Here is a 14162-nt window from a genome sequence, read left to right as displayed (position 1 = left end):
CATTAATAGCAATCGCTATGATGTATCGTGGCACAGTAAAGTTCATAGATCCAGATGGAAATACAAGGTGTGTAATCGTTCGGAGGAGAAAAACGGTATGACAAAAACAATGCGCAGTCTCTGTATAGTTTTACAAGAAATGGGACAGAAAAATATCAAATAGCGCAGGCGTTCAAACCAGGCAGTGCGCAGTCTCAGGCGTTCATGTTAGTCAGAGAGCGCAGAGAATCAACATCATTGAGACGCAGGACAGAGGCGCTCAGGACAGAGGAGCGCTCAGGACAGAGATAGGAGTTACAACTATTTTTAGAACCTGGGACCTGTGCTCTGATACCATGTCAGGCTAGGGTAACTCCAGAATGGGCAGAAGAAATTGATTTATTATTTCATTAGACAGTTATTGTTTATATACATAAAATGGACGGATCAGTTCATCTTCTTGATGACTGTTCACGTTCCAGGTTACCCAACCGTTGAAGATTAGGTGTGAACACTTACTAATTAATTTTTTGCACTACAAAGGGAAACATATATGTCTAGAAGAAAATGAACATGTACATAAGAATGGAAGAATATCTGAACATTCCTTTAGTTAAAAAATGAAGGAATTGTTCATGAATTACATCTGCAAGAAAGTGACCATAGTTAAAGGTGACTGATAGTCCTTCTTCTGTCAAAAGGGTGGATATAAAGCCTAAAATAGGCTCATCTACCCATTCATCTAAAAAGTATCCAAGTAGGTAGGACAAGACAGAGATGATGTGCCTGGTTCTTTGGGGGAAAATAAAATAGGGATAAGGGGGGTTCTTCTTGGGGAATTGAGAATATTTTGGCAGGAAGACCTCAAAAATCTTGGCTCTCTGGGGAAAGGTGCGTTTCTGATAAATTTATTTAAGAGCCTCAATAGAAAAGGGAGTCAGGGAGTCACTGTATGGGACCTGCAACATTTGGTTTATACTTTTAGAGGTAATGGTGAAAATGATTTCATTATTATGGGAGATGATAGCCCTCTTACTTGAGAGATAAGAGGCATGACACTTGAGGAAGAATTCAAGGAAATAGTAGGATTGGGGAAAAACGAAGAGGGGTATACTAGATTTCCAGAGGCCAATCTCATCAGATTGGTCTTGGTAGGCATCATGAAACCAAAAATTTAATTCGAAGAGGACGAATTGACACTGCTTTTCAGAGATTTTATAATCTTTGTCAGCTATGGGGACGTGGTCTATATCCACAATGGGAGGGAGCATCGAGTTAACCACAATGGCATCATTCTTAGCTCTAGGAGCCATCGTGGTAACAGGATGAAAATTGGAGAGGGTGACAGGCGGAATGCAGAGGATTACTGTTAATTTCACTGGAAAATATAGGGGGGAATTCCTCTGTAAATAGTCACTGATAGGAAAGAAAACAGAGGGCTTGGGAGCAGTGTAATAGTAGGAAAGTGAGAAAGGGACATGATTGCAGGAAAAATCGATGCTTTATAGATTCATAACTGGAGCGAGACCGTTGGATAAAAAGTTTTTTGGGAGTTGCATTTACTCTGCGACGGGACAGAGGCATCAGGAGGGAGCCGCAACAGAAAAGTGTAACAGTCGTTGACATGGCAGTAAGGGATAGGCGGACGAAGGCATGGGAATGTTGGCGGGAAGTGATAGGTGGAAGGGGCTACATGGAAGTTGGGGAGTGGAGGTGGAGTTGAAGTATGGGTGACGTAAGTGGGAATGGGGTTATGGCAGGAGCGGGGAAAACCGCTTTTGGAGGGGGGTAGCGACGGTATGTGGTATTGAGAGGGGGGTTGCGAAATGACGAGGGAAAGACACGTAGTGGAGGGGAAACCACCTTTTCAGATGCCCCCCCGCCCTCCCCTGCGCCGATAAAGAGAAACATAGCGGGGGGGGTCCGAAAAGGCCTTAGAGCTATCAGATTAAAACGGGATCACGATTGGGCATGGGAAGATGTGTGGTGTTTAATTATAGCGACAAAACGTCATTTCACAAGCATACATTTTTACAATAAGGTCTGACTTTAGACAAATGAACATATTACAAATATCTCTCCATAAGATAAATTTCACTTTTTCCCAAAATAATTCAACTAAACCAATTAGGGTGCATTAAAAGTGCAAATCTTGATTTATTTTTCCATTTTAAAGGACTAAAAACATTTATTCAAACAACTAAACTAATCTGCCAACTACATTAATCCATATTAAACTATTGGATTAATTTATTCACATATTCTACCTATCTAATCTCAACCAAGGTGACACTGTTTGGCTAAGTTATTCACTCTAATCTAATCGACATAAATTGAAATTTGTTTGAACATGATTAAACTGTATGTTTCAAACAAAAATAAGTATTGTGGCATTTTAGACAAGCTGCAAACAATTTCATGAATTTATTCTCTACAAAATTATTGGACTATCAGTGGCACTTCAACTGACATCACTTTCACATTTATTCATTTTTTTGTGGGGTTATTTTATCATTTCTTTTTCTATTTCTATTTTTTCTATTTATACCCTCTTTTCATTTTTTATTTTTATTTATATATCTTTTTTTAGAAATCATTTGCAGTGTGCAATATTATTTACAATCAGAAATATTGAAAGAAATCATTCAATCATCATTTGATCCTATAATTTATAGGAACCTAACACATGCAAAAGTGAAGAGTCAAAATACATGGTTGTACACACCATTGCCAATTCTAGACAAACCTTGGGATTCAGTCAGTATGGACTTTATATTGGGTTTTCCAAAATCTCAAAATGGAAATGACACAATTTTTTTGTAGTAGAGAGATTCTAAAAAATGGCTCATTTCATCCCTCGTTTTAAAACCAACAATGCCACCCATGTTGCTAATCTATTCTTCTAAGAAATAGTGAGACTGCATGGAGTGCCCAAGAGCATTGTTTATGATAGAGACACCCAATTCTTGGGACATTTCTGGAGGACTTTATGGAAGAATTTAGGGATAGAGTTAAATTCCAGTTCATCTTATCACCCTCAAACTGATGGGAAGATCGGAATAGTTAATGGGAGTTTGGGGAATATTTTGAGGAGCTTGGTTGGAAACCATCCCAAGAAATGGGATCAAGTACTTTCCCAAGCTAAATTTTCCTACAATGTTTTTTCCGAATAGAAGCACTGGTCAAAGTCCTTTTCAGATCTTGTATGGGATGCATCTCAAAGGGGTCCATGAGTTTAGAAAGTTGGGAAGTTCTGAGAAAAGAAGTGCAGCGGGAGAAGATTTTTCTACAACTACGTAGGGTATTCATGAACAAGTGAAACATAAGCTACAAGAGTACAACTTAAAATATAAAACTAGGGTAGATATCAAGAGGAGAGAACAAAATTTTGAAGTGGGAAACTTAGTATCGGCACATTTGAGGAGGGATAGATTTCCTTAGGGAGAATATAATAAATTGAAATTGAAGAAAATCAATCCTTGTAAAATCCTTAAGAAATTTTCAAAAAATGCTTATGAAATGGAATTTCCACTAGGGATTGAATCTCTCCCATCTTCATTGTTGTATACCTCTACAAGTATCAACTAGACGAAGAGGTGTAGACAAAACTTGACAATGGACAATAGCAAATCTAGTGGAACAAGCAGTTACCAACAACATAGTCTTTACAATCAGAAAATATTTTGGATAAGAGAATAATCAAGAAAAATAGGGAAATGAATATTATGAGTATTTAGTCAAGTGGAAAGACCTTCCAGTAGCTGATGCAACTTGGATGAATGCCACATTTTTATTACAAAAAAGTGGCAACATTATTGAATACTATAGAAATTAATAGAAATTTTCTACTACTAGTGAAATTGAATTGAAATCAAGAGATTACAAATTTTCTCTACTATTTTGTGGAATGGAAATCACAATTTAGAAACACATGCAATGACATACAACCATGAAAACCACAAGAACACAATTATTTTACAAGGGACCAACTGGGAAAAACCCCTTTGCTGCTTTTCATTAATCAGATGAGAATGAGAGACTTATACAATGTGTTTCTTCGAATATGAAGCACACCCTACACTGTAAACCTATTCTCCTGCTGACTGTCTTGCTTTGGCCAACATTTAGCCAATTCAAGGCCCCAACTTGCTCCTATTTCCTTGTGCAATCCTTGAGGAAATTGGATCCTAAAAGATACGAATTTCCTCCTATTTTTTTGTGTAATTCCCAAGGAATGATTCGCCTACTTAATTTCGAAGCCCATACACTCAACTAGTATATAATTTATAATTAAAATGTGCTTTTTCCTCCACTCTATATAGGAAATTTGAATTCCATGCATTTATGGGCTATTTTTAGCTAATTGACTAGTTTAACTGAGAGATCACTCAGTTAACAACAATTCTACTACTCAACTGACCTTCAAATGACTCAACTAGGTACTTGAGCTTAGTTAACTGAGTCAAACTGAAAATAACTGAACTAGATTACTAAATTTTATCAATCACTACAATGCACAACTCAACTCCATGCCTATAACTTGAATTTACTGAGTTAACTAGTAGAAAAGGCCATGTCACGCTAGCTAATTGTCATCCAAGTCATCCTACTGATGTGGAAAATCGAATTAGTAAATTTGAGTGAGGCACAAGTAAAATTTAGGCTTTCTTGCTATAATTTCTAACAAATACCTCATGGGTAGGTGCCCATGAATTCTTTGTTCATTGGGAGTATGATGCAAGGACATCTAGTTAAACTTTATTGACTCAGGAGGTCAAAATATTTTACTAGAGTAGTTGGTTCCTCAATGTGTGGGACTTGATAGAGAGGTTAGGATAGAAGTTCTTTTATTGCTTTGTAATCTATTAAAGATAGTTATTTGTTGTAATTTCTAATTGTATGCCAATTTTGGTCTCAGTTGATCTTATTCCCTTGGACAAAATGCCTTATTCTCCTTTACTCAACATCTATAGCAAGTAATGATATACTTACCTTTTCCTCTTTTGAATCATATACCTCTTCTAGTACCATTTATTCCTTTATTACTTTTGCTATTAGTGGATTCATTTTCATTTTCATTTCCTTTAGTAGTCCTTTCTCTTCCCATGCCTTTGGCTCATTTTCCTCAAAAATTTTGTTTTTTTCCTATCAATATTTTCTTCCACCTTCGAAGAAACTTGATAGGTTTGATCTACATTATGAAAGAAGTGTGTGCTCATCTCCTCTTGAATATAATATTTAAACCCATTCTCATATCTCACCACTCTTTGATATCCTAGTTATTTAATCCCTTATCTAAGTGACAGTTTAAGATATTTTTCAATGTACTCCTATGCAATCAACTCTTTCTAACTTAAGTTTCATACCTGCTGACACAAAGTCTATTGGTAATCAACAAGTAGGAATTTATCCTTAATTTCAACTATCATCTTCCTCCAGGTTCTAATATTCTCCTACTAGTTGTCTACTTTGCCTTTTTGTGGCATATCCCACCTAAGTGTAGCATTCCCTTTTAAGTTTTCCATGTAAAATAGAATGTGATTGGGTCCCGAATTTCCTCGTACTCAAAGTACCTTTCAAGATCTCGACTTTTAAATTACTAGTATAGTATCAAACTTCCACATTTTCACTACCTTTGTCCTTCAGAAATTATATCAAATGTATTGATAAGTACACTTCCTTAGAATTTATTTCTTATTTACTCTCATCTTTCAACTTTGAGTCTACCTAAGAATCCCCAAATCTCCCATTTTCTATACCTTCTATTTTTCTTCTCAATTCCTCCAATATTAGATCCTTTGCACATCCTTGTGTTGCTACTTATCTATGTGGTGGAATTCCTACAATTTGTGTAATGTCCCTCAACTTGAATTACATCCAGAATCCTTGTTCGAGCTAGGTTTCTCACAAGCTTAATTCAAACAATTGTGTTTGCCAACCCCTGTCAGGTCCTTCCACGAGCTTAAACAAATTGATCTTAAACCAATTGAGCTTATACAAATTGATCTTCAAAGATTAAACCAATTCTGATACTATTTGAGGTAGGTGACCATATAATCCTATACAAAACCATGATGCTAACCTAATATATGCCTACAAACTGCAAAACTGCGTATGTGATAGTGATAAAATAATTTAAAAACTAACAAATGTAGTGAGGAATTCAGAGATGAAATAAAAAAGATAAGAGAAAACCAGAAAATTATTTCTTGTTCATACACACATCAAATTATTCTTATAAGTGGTGCACATTTCTACTTTGTGCTATTATTTTCCATATGCATTTTTTGTTCACCACCATATTGAACTAGCTTTTTTCCTTCTCTTTGTTTCGTCATTCCTTTATAGCTTCATGATCTCTTCAACCCTTCCTTTTTCTAGACCTTATTTTTTCATCTCTTTATTCTCCCTCTCTCTGGCACTTTCTCTTAAGTGATGGTTGGGAAACTAAATAGTCACAATGGTTCCACTTCTTCCTTTGTTTCCCAAACCAAGCATTATTTCCTCACATTCGATTTGTTCCTTGCTATTAAAAAATGGTTGGAAGATTAACAATTGCAATGTTCAACTCCCTCATCCATTTCCCAAACCAATCAACATTTCCTCGTGTAGGTGGCCCACCGATTTTCCATGATGTCTCGTAAGATAGGTGCAATCACAATAATAAATAATGTGTGGTGTTGTAATAAATTTGCAACATTGTAACAACAATCATTGAGTCACAACACTATTGCAGCAAGGCAGAGTTGCAACAATGGTGGAGTAGAATTATCACAAAAATGACAAAGTCATAACACTATTGCAACAAGGAGGAGTTACAACATTGTTGCAACAATGTCAGAGTCACATCACTATCACAATATGGCAAAGTCCCAACAATGTCCCAACAATGGCAGAGTCACATCAAGGTAGAGTTGTGACATTGTCATAACAAATACAGTTAAAGAAATATCACAACAAGGTGGAATTACACCGATGTAACAATAAAGTATAATCATAACACTCTTATTTCATCCCCTAGGCTTCTAACTAAAATTTATTAATGCAAAGTACATTAGACCAGTTATGCTCTTGCATTAGGCTATCCTATTATGATTCCTTTCAAACTCACTTTTGGTGCTTGGAGGAATACTAGCACTTTGAGCCTCGATGGCCATAGGTGTGACACCTATAGAAATTAAAGGCAATAAATTCATAATTGATGGATTATTTATTGAAAAATGCAGCAAGAAATTCTCAATTTGATTTTTCCTTGATTAAATTGAGAAAATTTGAATTTCCACATCATTAGACAACTTGGATGAAATTAACTTGTGTGACATGGCTTGTGTCACCTAGTTTACTCAATGAATTCAAGTTGGAGGAGTTAGAATTCAGTTCTGCATGTGTGATTGCTAATTTGTAGCAATTAAAGTCAATTATCTCAAGTTCTTTTTAGTTAAACTACTTCCAACTTTTGGAGGAATTAGTGGCAGATTACTTAAGTAGTGGGACTTCAGTCAAACTGATCCAAATCGAATCCATAAACGACTGTCAAAGAACCATGACTGTATCGGGACGAAACAAATCCTTGAAGAAATAAAACAGCAATCGAAACACCCTGAACTAGTGGCCATTGCAGCCGGCGTGGAACGACGAGGACCTCGGTTAAAGCGCGCTGACCAAGGCCCATGGAAACTGCGCAGGAGGTTGATGTATCCCCTAGGAGCCCTAGAACGGGAAAAGGAGCTGATTTTCGATGCGCGATTAGTGCCTAGTGCTAATCATGCATCGCTGGGCAAACAGGGCCGAAATGGAGGGGCCTTAAGCCCTTGGTCACGTTGGGAGCCAGAGAACCACGGGCGGAGAAACGAAAAGTGCCAACGTACGAAGGTGGGACCCACGACCTGGAAACTGGCGGTTTTGATATGGGCGCCCATGAATAGTAAGAGGTTTTGGAGGAGAGCGGAGCGATCCCACTCAGCAATCGATGCATGGCAGCAGAGGTGAGAGTAAAACTGCCGTGATCATGCGTTATCGGTCGAGCAAGACAACCGCGCTCAACGTGCGTATGATGTTGGATCGGGAGGAGCCCAGATCGGACGGCTGAGATTGCGCCCGATAGAAAGAAGCGGAATCGACAGGGAATTAAGTCACGATTTAAGGGGATTTGGAATCCGTTGACCGCCACGGTGGAGAAAGAATGTATCCACGACATAACCAAAGAAACGAATCGACGAATAGGCTGGCGCTATTCCGTTGGAGACACATGGCTACTTCCCGAGCATTCATGATGACGTCGAATAGGGAACTCCAAGCACGCAGGCGATAGGTGAATCAATGTAGGCGGGAGAGGAACCAAACATGAATGGAGATCAAATGGCTAAAGCCATGAACAGAGACTGATGAATAGAGATTCAGAGAGAGGAGGAATAGAGAAGAGTCCAAGCGACCAAGAGAGACAGTGAACAGTGAACCTTGAGAGGAGGACTAAGCACAGGGAGCAGTAAAGCCAAGCAGAGGAGATAGAGGGCCAACCTGACCACAGGCAGCATCGAGCACCAGAGAGCTTGAAGAATCAAGCCTTCCCATAGAGGAATCTGTCCAGATTGAGCATCATAGTTGGCTCTTTCCACTGTAGACCAAGGGTCACAGAGCTGGTAGGAAGAACAAGAGTCTGTGTACTCTGAGTGGCTTGGGGAATCCAAGAACCACCCTACCAAGCAAAATCTACTTCAGGAGAACTCATATTGAGTCCCTGTATTGTAATTTCTCTGCTGAAAGACACAATAAAACAAGGCCACCACTGAAGCTGGACCGGAGACGTAGCCCTGGAGAATAGGGTGAACTCCTTATTAAAAACTGCTTGTGTCTTTGTGTTGCTTACTGTATTTCTCTGCTGTCTTTCCATTTATTTTCTATGTATTAGCAATCTAATCGATCTGTTGTTTCAATAACATAGAATACACACACCATCACATGAGTCTGTAATACCTTTTGTTTAATAAATCTTCAACTGAGGTCACTCATAGGGTGATTATCAGATCAAGTGGTATCAGAGCTCTAGGCTGTAAGGTTAGACAAGCTTGTGTTGGTTTAGCTATGAATTCTCACTAGATCAAAGCTCAAATTAGGAGAAGGAGAGTTGGTGGAAACTAATCCTGAAATTGGGAGAGTCTATTCTCGGAAGACAATGTCAGAGGAAGGTTCTATAGGGCCAGACCCTCAATTCATAGAAAGCTTCCTAGCTATAAAGTCTATGGTAGAAGAAATGTATAGGGACTTTAGAAAGCATAAGGGTGAAGATTCATCAGGCTGTAAGCAAGATAAAGAAGAAGATGAATCTCATTCCCATGACCACTCCAAAGGAAAGGGGAGAGAAGAAAGCTTCCCTACACCTCCTAGTAGCCCTGTGCATAATAAGAAGGCATCTTTGATTAAGTTAGATGTTAAATTTGATTTGCCTATATATGATGGAGAGCTAAATGCTAAAAAGTTGGAAAATTGGATTAGACAAATTGATAAGTATTTCAAAGTACAAAATATAGACTCAGACAAGAGTAAGATTCAACTGGCAAACCTATGCCTAGGCAGCACTGCCTTGGTTTGGTGGGAAGGCAGAACCCAAGCTGATATGAGGAAGCATGGTAAGACCATCTCTGTCTGGAGTGAATTTGTTACTACAATCAAAAAGCAGTTCTATCCATTGGCCTACATGCAACAAGCCATGATGAGTTGGAAAACTCTTCGGCAGTTGAAAGGGAAAAGTGTACAAGGGTATACTCAAGAGTTCAGAAAGAGAGCATTGATGTTTGGTATTTCATTAGACTCACCAGAAACTCTTTTGAAGTACATTGGTGGTCTACACAGCTACATGAGGCATACCATCCTCATGTTTAATCCCACTAGTATAGATGAGGTATCTGTACAAGCTACTCATCTAGAAGCTAGAGGAAAGAATGGAAATCCAGAAGTTGGGGGACCATCCCAACCCACTGTAAGCAAGAGCAAGGAGAAAAGAAAGCAGAAGTGGAAAGAAAGGAAGGCTAACACTGCATAGAAAGGAAAAGATTCATGCACTCACTATAAAAAGGAGGGGCATGATGATGAGCATTGTTGGATTCTGCATCTAGAGCTGAGACCTAAGAAGTCCGAGGGCAAGAAGAAGAAGACTGCTGCAACTATTCAGAAAGATTTGGGGTCAGACTTGGGAGATGAAACAATCATTGCAACCACAGGTATAAAAGGTTATCTGCTTTAGAGAATGCTGAAATCAAGAAGCAGGTGTAGGAGTTGCTCAAGAAAGGGTTCATCAGGCCTAGCACATCACCATGTGGGTCACCAATCATTTTGGTGAGAAAGAAAGATGGCTCGTGGAGAATGTGCATTGATTATCGAGCACTGAATAAAATAACAATAAAAAATCATTATCCCCTTCCTCGCATAGATGACCTTTTAGATCAACTGAAGGAAGCTGTTTATTTCACCAAGCTGGATTTGCACAGTGGATACCAACAGGTCAGAGTTGCAGAGAAAGATGCATGGAAGACTGCTTTCAAAACAAAGCAGGGATTGTATGAATGGCTAGTTATGCCTTTTGGCTTGACCAATGCCCTTGCTACTTTCATGAGATTAATGAATAATGTACTCAGACCTTTTCTTGATGATTTTGTTATTGTGTACCTGGATGACATTCTGATTTTTAGTAAAATGTGGGAAGAACATTTAAAGCATGTTAAGCAGACATTAGATGTTTAGAAAAGAGAAAAACTTTATGTTAAACTCTCCAAATGTGAATTTGGCAAAACCTCTCTAAATTATTTGGGTCATATAGTAGGGGGAGGTGAATTGAAAATAGATCCCTCTAAAGTGGCAGTCATTGTAAACTGGCCTAAACCCAAGTCTACTACAGAAGTGAGAAGCTTCTTAGGAGCAACACAGTATTGGAGGAAGTTCATTTCAAATTTTTCCTCAATTGCAGCTCCCTTACATGCTCTGACAAGATTGAACAAGGTGTTTCAATGGGGAGGCAAATAGCAAAAAGCCTTTGACACCTTGAAGGAAAAGATTAGTACAACACCTATACTAGCACTGCCAGATCTACAAAGACCATTTGAGATCCAAACTGATGCCAGTGACTATGCCATGGGAGCAGTGTTGACACAGCACGGTAAACGCATATGTTATCATTCTGAGACTTTTAATCCTGCAGTAGTCAACTATCCTACATATGATAAGGAATTGTATGCATTAGTTCAGAGTGTGAAAAAGTGGAAACATTACTTAATGGGCAAAGAAAAAAGGGCATACATAACAAGGTTGCAGACATGTTATCTAGACCCATTATAAATGCATCTACCATACTTAATCATAATTCTGTGATGCATGAAAGATACATAGAACAACATGCTCAGGATATGGACTTTAAAGATGTATATGCAACTTTGAGTCAAGGCAAAAGAGTAGAAGAATTGGACTATCATGTAAAGGACAAACTCTTATATCATTGTGGGAAACTCTGCATTCCACAAACTGAGAGAACAAAGATAATTAGGGAAGCACACACTTCTCTGATATCAGGTCACTTTGGGGTAAGTAAAACAATTGCACAGCTGCAAAGGTTCTGTTATTGGCCGAGAATGAGTGAGACAGTTTCTAGATACGTAAAGGGATGTGCTATGTGTGCTAAAAGCAAGCCCAGCAACAGAAAACTAGGCTTGTACACTCCATTTCCAGTTCCTTCTCACCCTTGGGAAAGCATTTCCATGGATTTTGTTGGAGGACTACCCAAATCTAGGAAAGGTCATGATTATCTATATGTTTTTGTGGATAGGTTCAGCAAAATGTGTATTTTGATACCCTGTAGTAAACAGATTATAGCTAAACAAACTACAAAATTATTCTTTGAACATGTATGGGCTCATTTTGGATTACCCACTTCTATTATATCTAATCGAGACACCCGATTTGTGGGAAAGTTTTGGTCCAGTCTGTGGGAACTAATGGACACCAAATTAAAGAAAAGCACAGCTTTTCATCCACAAACAAATGGCCAAACAGAAGTAGTTAACAGGACAGTGATCCAGTTACTGAGAGGATATTGTAGCAAACACCCTAAGCTTTGGGATGAACACTTGTGTTATGTGCAACATGCTTACAATAGAGCCAAACACTCTTCTACCCAGAGATCTCCTTTCGAGACCTGCTTTGGTTTCATACCAAGGTCTCCCTTGGATTTTGTCTTTGGTAAAGATACCATGGTTGATAGACACAGTGATGTGGACAGGGCAACTAGGTTCATTGAACAGATCCAGGAGATCCACCAGGCAGTACAGGAACAGCTGGAAAAGAGCCAGGCCAAGTACAAGGCTAGGCATGATAAGCATCGGATGGAGCATAGTTTTCAAGTTGGAGACCAAGTCTGGCTGTATATCAACAAGGACAAGATGCAAGGTGAAGGTAAAAAGCTAAAACCTATCAGGTATGGACCCTTCAGGATACTTGAGAAGATTGGTGAAAATGCTTTTCGCCTTGATCTGCCAGCTTACATGCACATCTACTCAGTCGTGAACGCAGATTGCTTAAGGTTGTTTGAACCTTCAATGATTGAGGACCCTGAAGAGCAGAGTCAATTGCCTTCTGTTGATGACCTGCTACCTGAATATCTTAATGAGTTGCAGGAAGATACAGTGCTAGATAGGAAGGTAAGGACGATGCGCAGTGGACAGGTGGAATACCTCAAGATTGGGATTAAAGGTTCAAAGCCGAGCAGTGCGAAGTGGATTGAGATTGGACAAGTGAGACAACAGTTTCCTCACTTAGTCGATGCTTGAAGAAAACCAACTTTTGGTGGTCCAAAAGCTTTTCAATAGGGAGGCCGTGATCCAAATCGGATCCATAAACGACTATCAAAGAACCATGACTGTATCGGGACAAAACAAATCCTTGAAGAATCCAAAACAACAATTGAAACACCCTGAACCAGTGGCCATGGCAACCGGTGTGGAACGACGAGGACCTCGGTCAAAGTGCACTGACCGAGGCCCATGGACACTGTGCAGGAGGTCGATGTAGCCCCTGGGAGCCCCGAAATGGGAAAAGGAGCTGATTTTCGATGTGCGATTAGCACCGCTGGGCAAACAGGGCTGAAATGGAGGGGCCTTAAGCCCTTGGTCACGTTGGGATATGGAGAACCACGGGTGGAGAAACGAAAAGCACCAACGTACGAAGGCGTGACCTACGACCTAGAAACCGGTGGTTTTGATCAAGGTGCCCTTGAACGGTAAGAGGTTTTGGAGGAAAGCGGAGCGATCTCACTCAGCGATCGACGCGTGGCAATGGAGGTGAGAGGAAAACCACCATGATAGTGTGTTATCAGTCGAGCAAGTCAACCATGCTCGACGTGCGTATGACGTTGGATCGAGAGGAGCCCAGATCGGACGGTTGAGATTGCGCCCGATAGAAAGAAGCGGAATCGACAGGGAATTAAGCTGCGATTTAAGGGGATTTGGAATCTGTTGACCGCCACGGTGGAGAAAGAACGTATCCACGACATAATCGAAGAAACGAATCGACGAACAGGCTGGCGCTATTCCGATGGAGACATGTGGCTACTTCCTGAGCATTCATGCTGACGCCGAACAGGGAACTCCAAGCACGGAGGCGATAGGTGAATCAACGTAGGCGAGAGAGGAACCGAACAGGCATGGAGATCGAATGGCTAAAGCCATGAACAGAGACCATTGAATAGATATTCAGAGAGAGGAGGAATAGAGAAGAGTCCAAGCGACCAAGAGAGACAATGAATAGTGAATCCTGAGAGGAGGACTGAGCACAAAGAGCAGTAAAGCCAAGCAGAGGAGACAGAGGAGACAGAGGGCCGAGCTGACCACAGGCAGCATCGAGCACCAGAGAGCTTGAAGAATCAAGCCTTCCCATAGAGGAATCTGTCCGGATTGAGCATCATAGTTAGCTATTTCCACTGTAGACCAAGGGTCACAGAGCTGGTAGGAAGACAAAGTGTCTGTGTACTCCGAGTGGCTTGGAGAATCCAAGAACCACCCTGCCAAGCAAAATCTGCTTCAGGATAACTCATATTGAGTCCCTGTATTGTAATTTCTCTCCTGAAAGACACAATAAAACAAGGCCACCACTGAAGCTGGACCTGAGACATAGCCCTGGAGAATAGGATGAACTCCTTATTA

The sequence above is a fragment of the Pinus tabuliformis genome, chromosome X (assembly GCF_031772625.1).
Source record: "Pinus tabuliformis cultivar Carrire ecotype Pingquan chromosome X, CPIR1, whole genome shotgun sequence".
Lineage (NCBI taxonomy): Eukaryota > Viridiplantae > Streptophyta > Pinopsida > Pinales > Pinaceae > Pinus > Pinus tabuliformis.
The sequence above is the reverse complement of the archived record's forward strand: the minus strand, read 5'-3'. Positions refer to the sequence as shown.